This window comes from Podarcis filfolensis (genome assembly GCF_964270895.1).
Source record: "Podarcis filfolensis genome assembly, chromosome: 5".
Taxonomy (NCBI): Eukaryota; Metazoa; Chordata; class Lepidosauria; order Squamata; family Lacertidae; genus Podarcis; species Podarcis filfolensis.
The window spans coordinates 63,913,987-63,928,494 of NC_139608.1; the positions used below are offsets into that span (position 1 = coordinate 63,913,987).

The 14,508-nt window shown below is 41.5% G+C and overlaps 1 long non-coding RNA gene across 1 annotated transcript; it reads right to left on the reverse strand.

The window, feature by feature from the left end:
• Window positions 1–7,365: 7,365 nt before the first annotated feature.
• LOC310763213 lies at window positions 7,366–10,474 on the reverse strand. The gene is made up of 2 exons (XR_014548541.1): window positions 8,388–10,474; window positions 7,366–8,341 (listed from the first exon to the last, which is right to left on the reverse strand). It is a non-coding gene; the product is annotated as an uncharacterized lncRNA (long non-coding RNA).
• Between the last annotated feature and the right edge of the window lie 4,034 nt (window positions 10,475–14,508).

The window sequence follows — 14,508 nt, forward strand, 5'->3', positions numbered from 1 at the left end:
TGATCCTTTGGCCGTGTGGTTTCCCATGACAGCGGTACCTCGGGTTAAGAACTTAATTCGTTCTGGAGGTCCTTTCTTAACCTGAAACTGTTCTTAACCTGAAGCACCACTTTAGATAATGGGGCCTCCTGCTGCCACTGCACCGCCGCCAGATGATTTCTGTTCTCCTCCTGAAGCAAAGTTCTTAACCTGAGGTACTATTTCTGGGTTAGCGGAGTCTGTAACCTGAAGCATATGTCACCCAAGGTACCACTGTATGACCTTTACAATGCGTTTTCCTATTTTTCTTTTAATAAAATATTTATTCAAAGTTTGGAGATTACAAGAAAAGAAAAGGGAAATACAAAAGACAGAAAAAATACAAAGATAAAAAAGCAAAAAAAATAAATTACAATCATTTAGAAATAGAAAAAAAACAACAGATTAAACCTTTACATAACTTTCTTCCTTTACTTACTTCCTTGACCTCCTCACACCTCCCGTTTTTGTATTCTAGTTCGAGTTTTTATTTCAGCAAATCCTTCCAACCTTGTTTTTAACTTAACTTAATAATAATTTGAATTCATTTTTATTTAATCCTTTATATCGTTTCTACCAAAACCGCATAGTTTTCTTTTTCCAACATCTTTCTAACAATCCTTAATTTTACAATACTTTTGAAGATATACTTTAAATTTTTTCCAATCTTCTTCCACCGACTCTTCTCCTTGGTCCCGGATTCTGCCAGTCATCTCAGCCAATTCCATATATTCCATCACCTTCCTCTGCCATTCTTCCCGGGTGGGTAGATCTTGTGTCTTCCAATACTTTGCGATAAGTATTCTTGCTGCTGTTGTGGCATACATAAAAAAGGTTCTATCCTCCCTTTGCACCAATTGGCCGACCATGCCCAGGAGAAAGGCCTCTGGTTTCTTCTGAAAGGTATATTTAAATACCTTTTTCATTTCATTATATATCATCTCCCAGAAGACCTTAATCTTAGGGCATGTCCACCAAAGGTGAAAAAATCTGCCCTCAATCTCTTTACATTTCCAACATTTATTATCGAGCAAATGATAGATTTTTGCCAGCTTGACTGGGGTTAAGTACCACCTGTAAATCATTTTCATTATATTCTCTCTTAAGGCATTACATGCCGTAAACTTAATACCTGTGGCCCATAACCTTTCCCAGTCAGCCATCATAATGTTATGTCCAACATCTTGCGCCCATTTAATCATAGCAGATTTAACCATTTCATCTTGTGTGTTCCATTTCAACAGCAGGTTATACATTCTTGATAAATTCTTGGTTTTAGGATCTAACAATTCTGTTTCCAATTTTGATTTTTCCACCTGAAAACCAATTTTCTTGTGCAAATTATAAACCTCCCTTATTTGATAATAATGAAGCCAGTCTCGTACTTTAGTTTTTAAACTGACAAAGCTCTGCAGTTTAAATCTATCTCCATCCTGTTCCAAAATTTCCCAATATTTCGGCCAATTTGTCTCCATATTAAGTTTTTTCAGAGCCTTAGCCTCCATTGGTGACAACCACCTTGGTGTTTTACTTTCAAACAAGTCCTTATATCTCATCCAGACATTAAACAGTGCTTTCCTGACAATATGGTTTTTAAAGGCTTTATGTGCTTTAACCTTGTCATACCACAAGTATGCGTGCCATCCAAAAACATTATTGAAACCTTCTAGATCCAAAATGTCCGTGTTTTCAAGAAGCAGCCAATCTTTCAGCCAGCAAAATGCGGCTGATTCATAGTAAAGTTTAAGGTCTGGCAGGGCAAATCCACCTCTTTCTTTGGCATCAGTTAATATCTTAAATTTTATTCGAGGTTTCTTGCCCTGCCAGACAAATCTAGAGATATCTCTCTGCCACTTCTTGAAACAGTCCATCTTGTCCAAAATTTGCAATGTTTGAAACAAAAACAACATCCTAGGCAATACATTCATCTTTATCGCAGCAATTCGGCGCAACAGTGATAGCTTCAATTTTGACCATATTTCTAAATCCTTTCTCACTTCCGTCCAACATTTTTCATAATTATCTTTAAATAAATTCACATTTTTAGCAGTCATATGAACCCCTAGATATTTCACTTTCTTAACCAATGTTAATCCTGTCTCCTACTGAAACCTCTCTTTCTCAATCACTGTTAAATTTTTCTCTAACACCTTAGTTTTCAACTTGTTCAACTTAAATCCCACGAATTGACCAAATTCTTGAATTAATTGCAATACTCTTTGTATTGTATTGTATTGATCTTTATTACGGCCATTGGCCCATCACACGACAGTTTCCCATACCAACATAATATACTTAAACCTCCAAATTTAAAACCACCAAAACTTACAACAACAGACAAGAACCAAAGCAAAACAAAAACAAAAGACCAACATCATACATTACCATAAATTTGTAACATAAACATCGCCCTCTGCTCATAAATTAGTAGAAGACATCAATGGTGATATCACCTAATTACAACCTAAAACATAGATCATAGTTTAAAGGGATTATCCGAGCCGCACAGGAGTCCGTTTCTCTTCTTTAGGGATAGGACGCTGATCAAGAATCTGGCAACCATGAGTGATCTTAGGGGGTCATCATCGTTTAGTAGATATCTCAGTTTGGCTTCATTCGTATCATCGGCAATTCCCTTTAGATATTGAGCAAGAAACTTGCTCCTGGCCGATGAGTGAGAAGCACAGTCAAGAATTATGTGATGCAACGATTCCGGTGCCCCACAATTACAATCACATAAGAGCGATATCTGTCCATTGGAGAATCTATTTCTCAGCACTTTAGTACTGGATTCTGGCTCCTGTAATGGCAAAACTAAATCATCAGCAAAAGCTTTCAATTTATACTGTTTAGCTCCGAGTTGTATACCTTTAACCAATTGGTCTTTTCTAATCATATTGAGCAAAACCTCCAGGACCGATATAAAAAGCAATGGAGAGATTGGGCAACCCTGTCGTGTTCCTTTCTCAATCTTAAACTCTTCTGTAACTACATTATTCACAATTAACTTAGCTTTTTGTTCTGAATAAATTGCACCTATACCGTTTTCAAAACCTTGGCCTACCCCCATTCCCTGTAAAATTTTCTTCATAAAACTCCAAGAAATATTATCAAAGGCTTTATCCGCATCCACAAATATCAGAACTGCTTTAGTGTTAATATTCACTTGTAGTTTTTCTAAAATGTTAATTATGTTCCTTGTATTATCTGATAAATGTCTCCCCGAGAGAAAGCCCGCTTGATCTTTATGGATTTCTTCTGCCAATACCTTTTTTAATCTTTTAGCCATAATTTCAGCAAAAAAATTGTAATCCACGTTAAGTAAAGATATGGGACGGTAGTTCTTAAGCTGTGTCTTCTCCGATTCTGTTTTCGGTATGAGTGTAATGTAAGCTTCTTTCCACGACTCAGGTGCCTTTTTCCCCTCCAGTATTTCATTGCAAACTTCCTTCAAAGGCTGTACTAACCATTCTTTCAAGGATCTATAATATCTTGCAGTCAAGCCATCCAGCCCTGGAGATTTGCCCAATTTCATGTTCTGAATGGCTCCTTCCACCTCTTGGTCAGTTATTTTATAATTTAGCATTAATTTATTCTCTTGAGAGATTTTTTGTAGTCCATTTCTTCTCAAAAATCGGTCAATGTCCATTTCTTTCTGAATCTCCTGTGTATATAACTGTTTAAAATACTTCTGAAAACACTTCCTGATCTCCGCAGGATTCTGTATGTTCTTTCCCTCCACTACCAAATTTGTAATAGTGTTAAGTTTTTGTCTTTTTTTCATTTGCCAAGCCAGCAGTTTCCCACACTTATTAGCTGATTCAAATGTCTTTTGTCTCATCTGTTTAATCTTCCATTCTATTTCCTGATTCATCAGTTTCATATATTGTACTTGATATAGCTTTATCTCTCTCAGGATCTCCTGTGATTTCAGTTTTGCCCTCAGTCTCTTTTCTCCATCCTTTATTTCCTCCAGAATTTTTTCCTTTTTTTCATTTTGGGCTCTCTTCTTAATTGCATTTTGTTGTATCAAAAACCCTCTCATAACTGCTTTGCTTGCATCCCAAATCACTCTTTTTTCGGTGTTCATATTCATCTCAAAATAGTCTCTCAAGTTTTTTTGGGCCTTTTTAGTCATTTCCTCATTCCTAAACAAAGAGTCATTCATCCTCCATCTAAAGGAGCCAATTGGTGTTAATGTCATTTCCATCTTCACAGCATTATGATCGGAGCAAGTTTTAGGACAAATTTCCACTTTTTTTATCTTCGGGGCCAGTCCCCTAGTTACCTAAATTTGGTCAATTCTTGTCCATGTCATTTTGGCTTCAGAGAAGAAAGTTCCTTCTCTTCCCAAGGGGTTCTTGGTTCTCCAAATATCAGCAAGGTCCATATTGTCAGTCATTTCAAAGAACGTCTTTGGTAATCTACCATCTTTCGTCACCGTCTGTCTCTGGGCTTTATCCATATTTGTAGACACCACTCCATTCATATCTCCCATCAGAATCATATTATAATCTAAATAGTCCAATAAAGTTTCATGCAATTTCTTAAAAAATTCCGATTTCCCCTCGTTCGGTGCGTAGATACCTACTATCAAAAACTTCTCTCCTTGTAATTGGATTTCAATTGCAACAAATCTTCCTTGGTCATCTTTAAATAAGAATTTCGGTGACAGGCTTTCCTTTGCATAAAGTACTACTCCTCTTTTTTTAACTTTGTCTGATGAGATAAATTCCTCTCCTAGTCTTTTATTACTCAAAATTTTCCGATGTAGCCTTGTCACATGTGTTTCTTGTAGGCAAATCAGGTCCAAATGTTCTTTTTTTAATATATGAAATACTCTCCCCCTCTTTTCTGGGGAGTTCAGTCCATTAACATTCCAACTTAATACTTGCAGTGTCATGATGTAATTACACGCCTTCTCCTCCTTCAGCACCCAGTAGTTTGTCTATATCAGTCGGTGGCGTTGGTTTCCCTTTTTTTGGTGAACCCTTGTCCAATGCTTCTGGCTCTTTTCCAAGTCCTTTCTGTAGATCTTCTTCGTGAATTCTCAGGAACTTGTCTTTTTCCTCCACTGATCTTATTTTTATCTTTCTTCCTTTGTAGCTAAAGGATATGCCTTGGGGGAATTCCCACCTGAAAATAATGTTGTTTTTTCTCAGTAGGGCAACCAAATCCCCAAAGTTATATCTAAGATCCAAAAGATGTTTCGGTATATCTTTGAAGATTTCCACTCTTGATTGCAGGATTATCAAAGGGTTCTCGAAATGCAAACCCAAAATTTTATCTCTTTCTTCTTTAGATCGGAGGGTAATCAAACAATCCCTTATTTTAATCTTTTTTCCTCCTTTACCTAATCTGAAGGCCCTCACGATCTTAAAGTCCTCTTGTTTCAATTCCGACTTCCAAAACTCTGCAAATTCTTGTGTCAAAAACTCTGTCAAGGTGCCCTTCTCCAGTTCAGGTACAGCTCTAATCCTTAAATTCGTCTGCTTTTCTTTCAATTCAATCATAGACAGCGTCAACTTATGATCTTCAATTTGTTTCTGTAGGCCTGGAACCTTCTCTGTTTCCAATTGGACTACCTTAGTTCCACAGCAGCAGTTTTTTCCTGGGTCAAGGTCGGTTCCTGCAATAATTTCTGAATAGATTCTGCATTACTGTTGACCTTTTTCCCCAGACTGTCTAATGTTTCTGTGTTTAGGTCGATTTTTTTATTTGCAGTATCAACCTTCTTATTGGTCTCTTCGACCCTCGTACTGAGTTGTAACAAAGTTTCATTAATCTTAGCCAATGCATTCGCTAAGACTTCTTCTGTCATTCCACTAGGTTTAGATTGTGTTGATACAGTCCCAGATACAGTAGGAAGGCCAGCAGTTGATTGCCTTCGCTGCCCCCAGGCCTTCCCAGACCTCGTTGTTTTGTCTACAAGTGACGCGTCTATTTTCTCTTTCCCATCTGCCATAACAATAAGACAGCAGAAGAGCCAAGGTCAGTCTCAAATATTCCTGTTTACCAGTGGAAAATTCCCCTTGTTGTAATTTCTAAGGGTCCCTCTAGGTGGAAACAGTTGCAATAGTCCAAAAAGTAACTCCCCCCTTTTTTTAAAAGACTCCAGCCAAGAAAATGAAACAGTTCCAATATTAGTTACCTTCCAGTTGCTTTTCTCCCTCTTAGCAAGCAAAGAAATGAAGCTAGTCACAATGTATCCCTCTTGCTGTCAAAAGTCCTTCTAGTGACAGCTAACACAGAGACTGAAAAGCAACCGTCTTTTTTCACTGGCCGACCGCCCCCAGGTTTGAGCGGTGAATTTTAAGCTCTTCCCCTCTCTTTTTGCAGGTTTTATACAGTCCAAAATGGCCCCCTTCCTTCCCTGCTTCCAGGTAGGGGGTTCAGAAAATTCTCGAGTTGAAAAGCAACCCTTTTCAAGCGTATTCCCAGCGCTTTAGTTTAAAAGTCTCTTTGCTTTGATGTATTTACAAAGTGGAAGGCGGACTTCCTGTTTAGACCTCCCCGCTGCGGTAGCCAATTAAGTCTCTTTTTTCCCCTTCTTTGTCAATAAATCCAATTTCCCCTACTCATGGGTACTTTCTTTAGAGTCCAATTGTCCCAGGAAAAAAGTCAGCGCTCTCCAGCAACGGCCATGCGGCTTCGCTCCGCGGAAGAAGCAATCGACTCACAGCACCGCGCCGCTCTCCCCGCTCTGCTCCGAAGCCCAGAAAGAGGCTTCCCTGTGAGTTGGGGGGGCGCAATAGGTGCCCGCCGAGTCCCCACGTTCACAGGCTTCACCGCCTGTGATTCCTGTAGGGTCCCCGCTTCGCCGCAGCGGAAAAGACCCGGTTCCCACGGAGCCGATCCCCTCCAGATCAAAGGGAATCCACCATTAGCTGATGGTGCTGACCCGGAAGTGCTTACAATGCGTTTTCCTGAAACATTTTTTGATGTATCTAGATCCAGCCATGGAATAGGAGGAGAGGTCTTGTTGTGAATTAGTAACTGTTAATAAACATGAAGTAGGAAGTAGAAATAAATGGACAGTCCTCCCAATGGAGGGATATAGATAGTGGTTCCCCTCACTCCAGGTTTGATATTGACCCAGTGTATCGCAGCTGTGAAAAAGGTGAATTCCATATTAGGGATCATTAGGAAAAGGGTGAAGATACATCTGCCAGTATCATAATGGCATCCTGATCAAGAGAAGATATTGAGGTGCTAGACCAGTGTTTGGAGGCAGTAACAGGCTGGATGTGTTTTTAAAAATTAAACTTTACCCTTTGTGAATAAAGAATATCTGTGCTCACTTCTTCTTATGCATTTTTTGGGATAAGCAAAACTAACTTAGAGAGATTTCCCTGCCTGCTGGTGCAAATTTACAAATTTGTAAGAACTGCCTTTTGTATTTAACAAGAAAATAGGGGATATTGGTCATTAAAGTGTCTAAGGCAGAGTGAACAACCTGATTTATGGTTGGCAATAAAGATTAAATGGATGAGGGAACTCCCTGTGTGAAAATTCTCTGTTCCTTTTTTTGCTTCTTATAACAGATCTTTTCTTGGAGGCAGCCATTTGAAGTGAGTCTGGTCACTTGTAGAGTGGCAACATCAGTGCTGATGGTTTTCAGCTCACGGTCAATTATGACCATCTTCTGTGAGTCGCTGACCTGCAACAGGTCAGTGGACAAGCCAGGACACATGGTCCTGATGTTCCTGCTTGCCAGGCTCAAGGGGGTTTGTTTCATTTCTATTTTGCCTGTGCAGAAGTTCAGTCTGCATGTTGAGTGATACTGTGAGCTGCAAGTAACTTCTTAAAAACTTCTTATGTGCTTCATGTTCTCTACTCTAGAAAGTGCAAAAATGAAGTACCATTTCTACCATATAGGCGAAAAGTGAAACGGGCAACCTGCAAGGTGAATTTTGAGGTGGTGAGGATAAGCCCCTCGCAGCTTTAATTGTAACTATACAGTATGTGCAAAATCCATAATTAGGAAGATCCTAGGTAGGGAAGTTCCTGTTGCCTTTTGAATCTCAAGAGTGCTGCTGGCTTCTGCTTTAGTTTGGATTCATTTCTGGAACGAGTTACCACTTCAAGCAAGTTGATGCAGTCTGATGCCACAAGATGGAGCTGTGGCCCTTATGAGTGATTCTTTGTAACTCGTTTATTACATCTTAAGCTGGGAGATGCTGTTCTTGCAACATAAAGAGAACATGAAAGAAACCATCCCTCCATTTAAGTACTATATCTTAAAACAAGATTCCCAATATCTAGCCGGCCCTGCAACGTCACTTCCTTTGCAGCAGCAATTTTGTTTGCTTGAGGAAAAGACCTTGTGGGTTCCTGTGTGAAGATGCAAAAACATACAAATACTAGACCTAGTAGCTGCCTCCAGTACTGCAAGTGTTTTTATAGGAAGTATTTTAAAAAGCAAGTTTGAAGCCTTCGGACTCATTCAGGCCTGCCAGTGTAGTGTAAATCATTTAGGCCACACCTGATCAGGGATGTAGCAAGGGGGGGGCGGGTCACCCTGGGTGTCCCCACTGAGGGGGAGTGACAAAATGGCATGTGGCACTCACTGCGGGGCCAGCAGTGCGCCCGAGCCATGTGCCTCTCCTGGGAGTGACGTGGTGGCTTGAGCGCCTGCAGGTTCTGCGCTGCCCCCAACAGTCCGCCCGTTGCCTCCTCCTCAGCTGTAGGGGGGCTGAGTGGGAGGAGGCAGGCAGACTTCTCGGAGGCCCCGTGGAGCATCCTGCCCCAGCTTGCCCCGCTGAGTGACTGCTGAGGCATATGAAGCCTATGGAGAGTCATTTGGAAAACACTGAGCTGGCATGGTTCCCTATCTCCCCAGGCAGAACTTTAATGTGTGGCAGCTCATTCACAAGTTGAGAGCTCCTCAATTAGATGTTGGGGACTCCTACTCCTTTTAACTTTTTTAACTTTTTAATCTTTTAACCCTCTTCTTATCAAAAGTTTGGCAACCTGGGGTTTTATATCAGAGAACTTCTGATGTTGGTGCTGTAAATTAGATCTAACGAAGTCGGCAGCTTAACAGCCTCCGCCCAGCCTATTTCAAGGACGCGTAACTCTAAACAATTTAATTAATCTTCTGAACTTTTTCCGAACTGACTCTGACTCAGGCTTTGACCCGGCGTTTTAAATGAACTAAGGGAGGTGAAGCAGCTGTTTTGCAGGAGTGTTCCGCTTGTGCTTGCCTCTGCCCTCTTAGCTTGTGGGTGGGTCCAACTGTGCTGTGTGCCTGCTCTGTCCTCCCAGCTGTGATTCCAGCTGCCCTGCATGCCAGCGGTGCTCCTGGACTGAAACAGACTGGTTGAGTACTCGGCATGGAGCCTGGGTCAAGATATATTACTCTGCAGATGACTCAACTGAAAGGCACCTAGGGAAGCCAGAGAGGAGGGTTCCACCCTCAAGACGCCAGGGACTCTTAAGCCACAGGGCTGGCAGCTGGTTGTAGCAGAGGAGAGGTATCATCCTGTGGCCCCGAGAACACCAGCTGTGGGGGAAACCAGAGGACTCCTGATGCCAAGAGGAACACTTTCTCTGCCACTACAAGTGCTAGCGCAACAGCAAGAGGGGGGCCCCCTGAGACCATCGGGCATGGCATTGTCATCAAACAGGGCATTTACTGAGCCTACCCCGCCTTCCTCTGCCCCTCCCCTGATGTTGCCTGGTTGTTCAGGTTGGCACATTCAGAGATCAGTCGAGCAGACTCGAGCTGGCGCATGATGCTACAAGAGCTTCGTCTGCTACAAGAACTTTTTTTCTTTCCTTTTCCCCCCTCCCACCTTCCTTTGCCATTTGTTTTAGTTTTTTATAGTTCCTTGTTTCATGATGATATTTAAGTTTCTTGCTTACTGTTAGGTGTTTGATTGTTGCTCTTTTGCTATTTAGGTGTTTTTTCTTCCCTTAATGAATAATTCCCTTAAAGAATATCTGTGCTCACTTCTTCTTATGCATTTTTTGGGATAAGAAAAATTATAACTTAGAGAGATTTCGCTGCCAGACCTTTTGTTAGACTTTGACAAACAAAATAGCGTGTGACGCAATGAAAAATACAGCCCCTGAGAGCAGAGAAGAGAGAGAGCAAAAAAGTGGAAGCAGAGATGCTGTATTACTGGATTGCAACAAGAAGAATGAAGAAACAAATGGAAGCTTAACATCTCACACAGAAATTTACAGGACATAAACTCCTCTTGCGGAAATAAAATTTATTAAATATGCAATTACGAATGAAAGTTATGAAATCAGTGGCTGTTAAATAAAGGGTTGAGACCAGAACTGTTGTAATTGGACTAATCAAGATTATGGAAGCAGAAAGAAATAAGAACTTTTTACCCTGAAGTCCAGCACACGGGACGTAACCCAAAATTGTTTAATTCTGTATTTGAATAATTGACTTTTAAAATTGTATTGTAATTCGGAATTGTGATAATGTGGCTCTGAGGAGATTTCACCCCTCCCATATCCAAGAATCTGCTGATGTTCTCTGCTGATTCTCGAGAGAGGAGGGGGCAGTTTCTGCTCTCTACTTATTCCGCTCCAGCCTCACATCAAAGAGAGAGAGAGACTGAGTGTTAGAGAGAAATTGTGTGTATAGATAAGGTTGCTGCTAAGAGCAGCTGCAGACATTCAGTGCAGTTCAGCATTTTCGCTTAGACCTCATTTAGCTCTGTACATAGTTGTGTATTATAGTTGTAGATAGAATAAAAGAAGATATTCTACAGAGCTGCTCTCCGAGTCGTTTATGCTCTGCTATACTCTGCTGTACTCTCTTGTACGACGTCTGTCTTCTTGTTGGAGTGAATCCGGTGCTCACAACTCTAAGCTGTGAGTCCACAGCACTTTGACCTGTTCCTGTGCAGAAGGTGGTCTCTGGAAGTGCTACCCCAGATCGCCTGGCCCAGTCGGGCTGAAGTGGATGAGTCCAGTCGGTGGCACTGGCTCAAGGGTGATGCTGACATCGGTTATGTGCCCAGTCGTTGTCCCAGTCGTCTGACCAGTCATTGTTCCAGTTGTTCCAGTTGTCCCAGTTGTCCCAGTTGCCGGAGGTTTCTGTTGCTGATTGCTGGACGGCGGAACGGGCGCTGCGTGCTGGACTGATTTGCGGTGCCCAGAAGCAGAGCTGTTTTGGAGCAGAGCGTTCAAGCTGCCGCTGTTGCTGTTGCTACTGCTTGATTTATGGAGGTATGTTGCTGACTGCCAAGAAAAGAAGATAGCATCCCTGTTTGCCTGTTAATCGTGCTCTGAGTGGGAGAGAGAGTGGCTGAAGGAGTCCAAGGCTTTATCTGTGTTGCACAAGGGAAGTGTCTTGCTTTAAATAATAGCAGACATGGCTTGTGTCATTAATTAAAAATTAATAAAAAATATTATACACACACATAAAAAATGGACACAATTTTATTGATTACAACTATAGGTGGACTTTGGCTCCTCCATTTTGTGTAGAGTTGTGTCTCAGAAGTTGAACAGAATCCATTCCGGAAGTGTGTTTAACTTCCGAAACATGGAAAGCACGGCTTCTGATTGGCTGCAAGAAGCTCCTGCAGCAAATTGGAAGCCACAGAAGCCCCGTCAGGTATTCAGCTTCCGAAATAACGTTCAAAAACTGGAACACTCACTTCCAGTTTTCAATCATTCAGGAGCCGAAAAGTTCGACTCCCAAGGTGTTTGGAAGCCGAGGTACAACTGTACATCTATTTTAACCTCCTGTCGGAGGAATGACGGAGGGCTGAAATTTTGAACAGGGCCCTGCCAAGGATTATGGTCTCCCTAAGATCTACTAAGGTAGTCATCACCAGGCTGCCATTGGAAGCTCTATGGCCCATCTCCCCCCAGTTGACTTCTGGACAGCGACTTCCACCTGGACCCCTCTTATGGTTTGCCCCCAAGTTCACCTGGTTTTAGGTCAGGGCGATGAACTAATTCACCTTTCTTACTATTTGGCGATCACTCGTAGCCGAGTAAGATTGTCTTCTATGAAAACGGTTTTAACAATGAGTCAGTAAATGACTGTGGAGGCCAATTCTGGATCCACACATCCTTCCACAGTGGGGACATTGGTTTCTGGACGGGAGTTGATCACGGTGTGGATTTGCCAAGTGTGCCTTCCTCTTAGCCCGTTTCTCCTTGCATCCTGAGTTCGAGTGTCTTCAAAGCCCACGACACCTTTGGTAAAGGCTGTTCTCCACTTGGAGCGCTCGCAGGCAAGTCTTTCCCAATTGTTGGTATTTATACAACATTTTTTAAAATTTGCCTTGAGACAGTTTTTAAACCTCATTGGTGCCCACCAGCATTATGTTTTCTAATTCACCCATAACCTTGATGACTAGGATTTCACCCAGTGGAATATGGCAACCATTTGAGAACCATAGCAAAGTCAAATGCAGTGGGCACAGGAAGCAAAGCAAGGTTAAGACATGTTTAGAAACAGAAGCATGAGGGAGGGAGGGTTTGCACTTTGGTCAACTGTACTGCCAGTGTCAGGCGCAGCTGGTTTTTAACCCTGGTCAGTGAAGAAAAGTGAGAACTTTGCCGCTCTGGTCTGCCATCCCAGCTCCTCCCACTTGGCTGCCCTCGCATGTTTGTGTTTGTCATGTAGAAAGTCCATTGTGGATGTTAACCAAACAGGAATATTCAAAGTGTATTTTTTCATCATGCCAGTATGTTTGGGCAGTATGAACACCATATGACTACAGTGAGAAGAACAATAATGTGTATGAAGCCACCCAAAGAAATGAGATTAGAACAGGGCTCCCCCCCCAGCAGGAACTCACAGGAACTGAGCTCCAGCACCTCTCAGGTGGGTGTCACTGCCATTATTAAAGAACAAATGGAGATGTTCATGGGAAGCTCCAGCACCTATTTTTCTAGAAAAATAGCACTGGATTTGAACCATCTACCTGCTGATTAGATAGATAGATAGATAGATTTATTGCGGCCATTGGCCCATATCAGAAACAATACATCAAAATTTATCCATAAACAATACAATTTAAACAGTTCCAAAATTTAAAACACCCATATAAAACCAATTTTACTTCAGTTAAGTAAACACTATACACAATAAGCTCCCTCTATGTAAACTGCAATTCAAATCCATCAGATTTTGGGGGGTATGCGTCTTGGTTCTGGCACTTATTGATGGTACTTAAGTTTAGCTAAGCTGTCAGAGTCATACAGAGATCCATTTCTCCTCTTTTGAAATAAAACATTAATCAGGTATCTAGCGACTGCAAGGGATCTACTTGTATCTTCGTCGTTTAATAAGTATATTATTTGGGCTTCCTGAGGTCTATCAGCTATTCTCGATAAATATGGGGCCAAAAACTTGGACCGTGAAGCCGAATGTAGTGGACAACAGAAGATTATATGGTATAACGATTCTATAGATCCACTTTTACAGTCACAGAGGAGTGAGATCTGTCCTTTGGAGAGTCTTTTACCCAACAGGTTTGATGGGAAAACATTGAATCTAGCCTTTATAAAGGCATACCTGTGCGTCACCACAGATAAGGTAGTTAAATAAGATGGAAGTTTCATAGGAGGTGTTAAGCCAAGGTTTATCGGCGAACAGGTGCCACCACCTGTCGCAATATTAAATTGTAAATCCATCTCCTCTAATTTGTGAGTTATAATTCTCTTGGCAGAAATTAAATCCAATTTTAATAGTTCAGATGGAGATAGTCCTAGGGACACAAGTTTCCCATGTAATATTTTTGCCCAGGGGCTAGGGAAGTCATCTCTCCAGAGACACTGTATCAAGAGGAGATTTGGAAGTTTATGCCATAATGCCAACCAGTAACAAAGGATGCATTTCCATAATGTGGTTTCTAGAGATGTAACATTTAGTTCCAGAAGTATAGCAGTATTGCTTACACACCTGGGTAATTTTAGCAACCTTCTTAGAAGCTGGTTTTGGATTACCTCCAAATGGGTTAGATTAACAAAGGGCCCCCATATTGGGATTGCATATGCTATTGTTGCGATCACCTTTGCCTTGAAAACTTTTAACATTGATGGAATATGGAAAGCCCCACCTGAAAAGAAAAAACGCAGTAGCGCAAAGGAAAGGGCTTTAGCTCTGTTTAATACATATGCAAGATGGACCTTCCAGCCCGTGTTGTGTTGGAGAAGGACTCCCAAGTACTGAAATTTAAAGACTTGGTCAATAGCTTTTCCGTCTATTCTCCAATTATAGGTTTTTCGACTCTTGGAGAAAATTAGGACTTTGGACTTAACATGGTTAATTGTAAGAAAATTTGATTTGCAGTAAACATCGAAAATTTTTAATGCCCTCCTAAGGCCGACTCTTGAGAAGGAAAGGATCACTGCGTCGTCTGCGTAGAGTAGAAGGGGGCAACGATATTGGGCAAGACGGGGGGCGTGGATCGTTTCTTGAGAATCTATCAGAGGCACCCTCATATCACTTATAAATAGATTAAAAAGGGTCGGAGCAAGGATACATCCTTGACGAACACC